Source organism: Procambarus clarkii, unplaced genomic scaffold (genome assembly GCF_040958095.1).
Source record: "Procambarus clarkii isolate CNS0578487 unplaced genomic scaffold, FALCON_Pclarkii_2.0 HiC_scaffold_116, whole genome shotgun sequence".
NCBI lineage: Eukaryota > Metazoa > Arthropoda > Malacostraca > Decapoda > Cambaridae > Procambarus > Procambarus clarkii.
Window position 1 is genome coordinate 374,819 of NW_027189149.1, and position 9,102 is coordinate 383,920.

A 9,102-nucleotide genomic window follows, 5' to 3' on the forward strand; every position below is an offset into this window, starting at 1 on the left:
CCTCATTCTTTGGGGCACACGTGAGGAACACAAATGCGAACAAGCCTGAATGCGACCCAGGACTATATGCGAATGAAAACTCACACCCCAGAAGTGACTCGAACCCATACTCCCAGAAGCAACGCAACTGGTAACTATAGGGCGCCTTAATCCACTTGACCATCACAGCCGTCAAAAGGAAGTGATAGCCGAGGCTATTTGAGCCACTTCCCCGACGGCAACTCGGATGGTAATCTTGGGCATAGCATTTCACCAAATCACCTCATTCTTTGGGGCACACGTGAGGAACACAAATGCGAACAAGCCTGAATGGTCCCCAGGACTATATGCGAATGAAAACTCACACCCCAGAAGTGACTCGAACCCATACTCCCAGAAGCAACGCAACTGGTAACTACAGGGCGCCTTAATCCACTTGATCATCACGCCGTCCAAAGGAAGTGATAGCCGAGGCTATATGAGCCACTTCCCCGACGGCAACTCGGATGGTAATCTTGGGCATAGCATTTTACCAAATCACCTCATTCTTTGGGTTACACGTGAGGAACACAAATGCGAACAAGCCTGAATGGTCCCCAGGACTATATGCGAATGAAAACTCACACCCCAGAAGTGACTCGAACCCATACTCCCAGAAGCAACGCAACTGGTAACTATAGGGCGCCTTAATCCACTTGACCATCACGGCCGTCAAAAGGAAGTGATAGCCGAGGCTATTTGAGCCACTTCCCCGACGGCAACTCGGATGGTAATCTTGGGCATAGCATTTCACCAAATCACCTCATTCTTTGGGGCACACGTGAGGAACACAAATGCGAACAAGCCTGAATGGTCCCCAGAACTATATGCGAATGAAAATTCACACCCCAGAAGTGACTCGAACCCATACTCCCAGAAGCAACGCATCTGGTAACTATAGGGCGCCTTAATCCACTTGACCATCACGGCCGTCAAAAGGAAGTGATAGCCGAGGCTATTTGAGCCACTTCCCCGACGGCAACTCGGATGGTAATCTTGGGCATAGCATTTCACCAAATCACCTCATTCTTTGGGGCACACGTGAGGAACACAAATGCGAACAACCCTGAATGGTCCCCAGGACTATATGCGAATGAAAATTCACACCCCAGAAGTGACTCGAACCCATACTCCCAGAAGCAACGCAACTGGTAACTATAGGGCGCCTTAATCCACTTGACCATCACAGCCGTCAAAAGGAAGTGATAGCCGAGGCTATTTGAGCCACTTCCCCGACGGCAACTCGGATGGTAATCTTGGGCATAGCATTTCACCAAATCACCTTATTCTTTGGGGCACACGTGGGGAACACAAATGCAAACAAGCCTGAATGGTCCCCAGGACTATATGCGAATGAAAATTCACACCCCAGAAGTGACTCGAACCCATACTCCCAGAAGCAACGCAACTGGTAACTATAGGGCGCCTTAATCCACTTGACCATCACGGCCGTCAAAAGGAAATGATAGCCGAGGCTATTTGAGCCACTTCCCTGACGGCAACTCGGATGGTAATCTTGGTCATAGCATTTCACCAAATCACCTCATTCCTTGGGGCACGCGTGAGGAACACAAATGCGAACAAGCCTGAATGGTCCCCAGGACTATATGCGAATGAAAACTCACACCCCAGAAGTGACTCGAACCCATACTCCCAGAAGCAACGCAACTGGTAACTACAGGGCGCCTTAATCCACTTGACCATCACGCCGTCAAAAGGAAGTGATAGCCGAGGCTATTTGAGCCACTTCCCCGACGGCAACTCGGATGGTAATCTTGGGCATAGCATTTCACCAAATCACCTCATTCTTTGGGGCACATGTGAGGAACACAAATGCGAACAAGCCTGAATGCGACCCAGGACTATATGCGAATGAAAACTCACACCCCAGAAGAGACTCGAACCCATACTCCCAGAAGCAACGCAACTGGTAACTATAGGGCGCCTTAATCCACTTGACCATCACAGCCGTCAAAAGGAAGTGATAGCCGAGGCTATTTGAGCCACTTCCCCGACGCCAACTCGGATGGTAATCTTGGGCATAGCATTGCACCAAATCACCTCATTCTTTGGGGCACACGTGAGGAACACAAATGCGAACAAGCCTGAATGGTCCCCAGGACTATATGCGAATGAAAACTCACACCCCAGAAGTGACTCGAACCCATACTCCCAGAAGCAACGCAACTGGTAACTACAGGGCGCCTTAATCCACTTGACCATCACGGCCGTCAAATGGAAGTGATAGCCGAGGCTATTTGAGCTACTTCCCCGATGGCAACTCGGATGGTAATCTTGGGCATAGCATTTCACCAAATCACCTCATTCTTTGGGGCACAAGTGAGGAACACAAACGCGAACAAGCCTGAATGGTCCCCAGGACTATATGCGAATGAAAACTCACACCCCAGAAGTGACTCGAACCCATACTCCCAGAAGCAATGCAACTGGTAACTACAGGGCGCCTTAATCCACTTGACCATCACGGCCGTCAAAAGGAAGTGATAGCCGAGGCTATTTGAGCCACTTCCCCGACGGCAACTCGGATGGTAATCTTGGGCATAGCATTTCACCAAATCACCTCATTCTTTGGGGCACACGTGAGGAACACAAATGCGAACAAGCCTGAATGGTCCCCAGGACTATATGCGAATGAAAACTCACACCCCAGAAGTGACTCGAACCCATACTCCCAGAAGCAATGCAACTGGTAACTACAGGGCACCTTAATCCACTTTACCATCACGGCCGTCAAAAGGAAGTGATAGCCGAGGCTATTTGAGCCACTTCCCCGACGGCAACTCGGATGGTAATCTTGGGCATAGCATTTCACCAAATCACCTCATTCTTTGGGGCACACGTGAGGAACACAAATGCGAACAAGCCTGAATGGTCCCCAGGAATATATGCGAATGAAAACTCACACCCCAGAAGTGACTCGAACCCATACTCCCAAAAGCAACGCAACTGGTAACTACAGGGCGCCTTAATCCACTTGACCATCACGGCCGTCAAAAGGAAGTGATAGCCGAAGCTATTTGAGCCACTTCCCCGACGGCAACTCGGATGGTAATCTTGGGCATAGCATTTCACCAAATCACCTCATTCTTTGGGGCACACGTGAGGAACACAAATGCGAACAAGCCTGAATGGTCCCCAGGACTATAAGCGAATGAAAACTCACACCCCAGAAGTGACTCGAACCCATACTCCCAGAAGCAACGCAACTGGTAACTACAGGGCGCCTTAATCCACTTGACCATCACGGCCGTCAAAAGGAAGTGATAGCCGAGGCTATTTGAGCCACTTCCCCGACGGTAACTCGGATGGTAATCTTGGGCATAGCATTTCACCAAATCACCTCATTCTTTGGGGCACAAGTGAGGAACACAAATGCGAACAAGCCTGAATGGTCCCCAGGACTATATGCGAATGAAAACTCACACCCCAGAAGTGATTCGAACCCATACTCCCAGAAGCACTGCAACTGGTAACTACAGGGCGCCTTAATCCACTTGACCATCACGGCCGTCAAAAGGAAGCGATAGCCGAGGCTATTTGAGCCACTTCCCCGACGGCAACTCGGATGGTAATCTTGGGCATAGCATTTCACCAAATCACCTCATTCTTTGGGGCACACGTGAGGAACACAAATGCGAACAAGCCTGAATGGTCCCCAGGACTATATGCGAATGAAAACTAACACCCCAGAAGTGACTCGAACCCATACTCCCAGAAGCAACGCAACTGGTAACTACAGGGCGCTTTAATCCACTTGACCATCACGGCCGTCAAAAGGAAGTGATAGCCGAGGCTATTTGAGCCACTTCCCTGACGGCAACTCGGATGGTAATCTTGGGCATAGCATTTCACCAAATCACCTCATTCTTTGGGGCACACGTGAGGAACACAAATGCGAACAAGCCTGAATGGTCCCCAGGACTATATGTGAATGAAAACTCACACCCCCAGAAGTGACTCGAACCCATACTCCCAGAAGCAGCGCAACTGGTAACTACAGGGCGCCTTAATCCTCTTGACCATCACGGCCGTCAATAGGAAGTGATAGCCGAGGCTATTTGAGCCACTTCCCTGACGGCAACTCGGATGGTAATCTTGGGCATAGCATTTCACCAAATCACCTCATTCTTTGGGGCACACGTGAGGAACACAAATGCGAACAAGCCTGAATGGTCCCCAGGACTATATGAGAATGAAAACTCACACCCCAGAAGTGACTCGAACCCATACTCCCAGAAGCAACGCAACTGGTAACTACAGGGCGCCTTAATCCACTTGACCATCACGGCCGTCAAATGGAAGTGATAGCCGAGGCTATTTGAGCCACTTCCCCGACGGCAACTCGGATGGTAATCTTGGGCATAGCATTTCACCAAATCACCTCATTCTTTGGGGCACACGTGAGGAACACAAATGCGAACAAGCCTGACTGGTCCCCAGGACTATAAGCGAATGAAAACTCACACCCCAGAAGTGACTCGAACCCATACTCCCAGAAGCAACGCAAGTGGTAACTACAGGGCGCCTTAATCCACTTGACCATCACGGCCGTCAAAAGGAAGTGATAGCCGAGGCTATTTGAGCCACTTCCCCGACGGCAACTCGGATGGTAATCTTGGGCATAGCATTTCACCAAATCACCTCATTCTTTGGGGCACACGTGAGGAACACAAATGCGAACAAGCCTGAATGGTCCCCAGGACTATATGCGAATGAAAACTCACACCCCAGAAGTGACTCGAACCCATACTCCCAGAAGCAACGCAACTGGTAACTACAGGGCGCCTTAATCCACTTGACCATCACGGCCGTCAAATGGAAGTGATAGCCGAGGCTATTTGAGCTACTTCCCCGATGGCAACTCGGATGGTAATGTTGGGCATAGCATTTCACCAAATCACCTCATTCTTTGGGGCACAAGTGAGGAACACAAACGCGAACAAGCCTGAATGGTCCCCAGGACTATATGCGAATGAAAACTCACTACCCCAGAAGTGACTCGAACCCATACTCCCAGAAGCAATGCAACTGGTAACTACAGGGCGCCTTAATCCACTTGACCATCACGGCCGTCAAAAGGAAGTGATAGCCGAGGCTATTTGAGCCACTTCCCCGACGGCAACTCGGATGGTAATCTTGGGCATAGCATTTCACCAAATCACCTCATTCTTTGGGGCACACGTGAGGAACACAAATGCGAACAAGCCTGAATGGTCCCCAGGACTATATGCGAATGAAAACTCACACCCCAGAAGTGACTCGAACCCATACTCCCAGAAGCAACGCAACTGGTAACTACAGGGCGCCTTAATCCACTTGACCATCACGCCGTCAAAAGGAAGTGATAGCCGAGGCTATTTGAGCCACTTCCCCGACGGCAACTCGGATGGTAATCTTGGGCATAGCATTTCACCAAATCACCTCATTCTTTGGGGCACACTGTGAGGAACACAAATGCGAACAAGCCTGAATGGTCACCCAGGACTATATGCGAATGAAAACTCACACCCCAGAAGTGACTCGAACCCATACTCCCAGAAGCAACGCAACTGGTAACTATAGGGCGCCTTAATCCACTTGACCATCACAGCCGTCAAAAGGAAGTGATAGCCGAGGCTATTTGAGCCACTTCCCCGACGGCAACTCGGATGGTAATCTTGGGCATAGCATTGCACCAAATCACCTCATTCTTTGGGGCACACGTGAGGAACACAAATGCGAACAAGCCTGAATGGTCCCCAGGACTATATGCGAATGAAAACTTCACACCCCAGAAGTGACTCGAACCCATACTCCCAGAAGCAACGCAACTGGTAACTACAGGGCGCCTTAATCCACTTGACCATCACGGCTGTCAAATGGAAGTGATAGCCGAGGCTATTTGAGCTACTTCCCGATGGCAACTCGGATGGTAATCTTGGGCATAGCATTTCACCAAATCACCTCATTCTTTGGGGCACAAGTGAGGAACACAAACGCGAACAAGCCTGAATGGTCCCCAGGACTATATGCGAATGAAAACTCACACCCCAGAAGTGACTCGAACCCATACTCCCAGAAGCAATGCAACTGGTAACTACAGGGCGCCTTAATCCACTTGACCTTCACGGCCGTCAAAAGGAAGTGATAGCCGAGGCTATTTGAGCCACTTCCCCGACGGCAACTCGGATGGTAATCTTGGGCATAGCATTTCACCAAATCACCTTATTCTTTGGGGCACACGTGAGGAACACAAATGCGAACAAGCCTGAATGGTCCCCAGGACTATATGCGAATGAAAACTCACACCCCAGAAGTGACTCGAACCCATACTCCCAGAAGCAATGCAACTGGTAACTACAGGGCACCTTAATCCACTTTACCATCACGGCCGTCAAAAGGAAGTGATAGCCGAGGCTATTTGAGCCACTTCCCCGACGGCAACTCGGATGGTAATCTTGGGCATAGCATTTCACCAAATCACCTCATTCTTTGGGGCACACGTGAGGAACACAAATGCGAACAAGCCTGAATGGTCCCCAGGACTATATGCGAATGAAAACTCACACCCCAGAAGTGACTCGAACCCATACTCCCAGAAGCAACGCAATCTGGTAACTATAGGGCGCCTTAATCCACTTGACCATCACGGCCGTCAAAATGGAAGTGATAGCCGAGGCTATTTGAGCCTACTTCCCCGACGGCAACTCGGATGGTAATCTTGGGCATAGCATTTCACCAAATCACCTCATTCTTTGGGGCACACGTGAGGAACACAAATGCGAACAAGCCTGAATGGTCCCCAGGACTATATGCGAATGAAAACTCACACCCCAGAAGTGACTCGAACCCATACTCCCAGAAGCAACTGCAACTGGTAACTATAGGGCGCCTTAATCCACTTGACCATCACAGGCCGTCAAAAGGAAGTGATAGCCGAGGCTATTTGAGCCACTTCCCCGACGGCAACTCGGATGGTAATCTTGGGCATAGCATTTCACCAAATCACCTCATTCTTTGGGGCACACGTGAGGAACACAAATGCGAACAAGCCTGAATGGTCCCCAGGACTATATGCGAATGAAAACTTCACACCCCAGAAGTGACTCGAACCCATACTCCCAGAAGCAATGCAACTGGTAACTACAGGGCAGCCTTAATCCACTTGACCATCACGGCCGTCAAAAGGAAAGTGATAGCCGAGGCTATTTGAGCCACTTCCCCGACGGCAACTCGGATGGTAATCTTGGTCATAGCATTTCACCAAATCACCTCATTCTTTGGGGCACACGTGAGGAACACAAATGCGAACAAGCCTGAATGGTCCCCAGGACTATATGCGAATGAAAACTCACACCCCAGAAGTGACTCGAACCCATACTCCCAGAAGCAACGCAACTGGTAACTACAGGGCGCCTTAATCCACTTGACCATCACGGCCGTCAAAAGGAAGTGATAGCCGAAGGCTATTTGAGCCACTTCCCCGACGGCAACTCGGATGGTAATCTTGGGCATAGCATTTCACCAAATCACCTCATTCTTTGGGGCACACGTGAGGAACACAAATGCGAACAAGCCTGAATGGTCCCCAGGACTATAATGCGAATGAAAACTCACACCCCAGAAGTGACTCGAACCCATACTCCCAGAAGCAACGCAACTGGTAACTACAGGGCGCCTTAATCCACTTGACCATCACGGCCGTCAAAAGGAAGTGATAGCCGAGGCTATTTGAGCCACTTCCCCGACGGTAACTCGGATGGTAATCTTGGGCATAGCATTTCACCAAATCACCTCATTCTTTGGGGCACAAGTGAGGAACACAAATGCGAACAAGCCTGAATGGTCCCCAGGACTATATGCGAATGAAAACTCACACCCCAGAAGTGATTCGAACCCATACTCCCAGAAGCACTGCAACTGGTAACTACAGGGCGCCTTAATCCACTTGACCATCACGGCCGTCAAAAGGAAGCGATAGCCGAGGCTATTTGAGCCACTTCCCCGACGGCAACTCGGATGGTAATCTTGGGCATAGCATTTCACCAAATCACCTCATTCTTTGGGGCACACGTGAGGAACACAAATGCGAACAAGCCTGAATGGTCCCCAGGACTATATGCGAATGAAAACTAACACCCCAGAAGTGACTCGAACCCATACTCCCAGAAGCAACGCAACTGGTAACTACAGGGCGCTTTAATCCACTTGACCATCACGGCCGTCAAAAGGAAGTGATAGCCGAGGCTATTTGAGCCACTTCCCTGACGGCAACTCGGATGGTAATCTTGGGCATAGCATTTCACCAAATCACCTCATTCTTTGGGGCACACGTGAGGAACACAAATGCGAACAAGCCTGAATGGTCCCCAGGACTATATGTGAATGAAAACTCACACCCCCAGAAGTGACTCGAACCCATACTCCCAGAAGCAGCGCAACTGGTAACTACAGGGCGCCTTAATCCTCTTGACCATCACGGCCGTCAATAGGAAGTGATAGCCGAGGCTATTTGAGCCACTTCCCTGACGGCAACTCGGATGGTAATCTTGGGCATAGCATTTCACCAAATCACCTCATTCTTTGGGGCACACGTGAGGAACACAAATGCGAACAAGCCTGAATGGTCCCCAGGACTATATGAGAATGAAAACTCACACCCCAGAAGTGACTCGAACCCATACTCCCAGAAGCAACGCAACTGGTAACTACAGGGCGCCTTAATCCACTTGACCATCACGGCCGTCAAATGGAAGTGATAGCCGAGGCTATTTGAGCCACTTCCCCGACGGCAACTCGGATGGTAATCTTGGGCATAGCATTTCACCAAATCACCTCATTCTTTGGGGCACACGTGAGGAACACAAATGCGAACAAGCCTGACTGGTCCCCAGGACTATAAGCGAATGAAAACTCACACCCCAGAAGTGACTCGAACCCATACTCCCAGAAGCAACGCAAGTGGTAACTACAGGGCGCCTTAATCCACTTGACCATCACGGCCGTCAAAAGGAAGTGATAGCCGAGGCTATTTGAGCCACTTCCCCGACGGCAACTCGGATGGTAATCTTGGGCATAGCATTT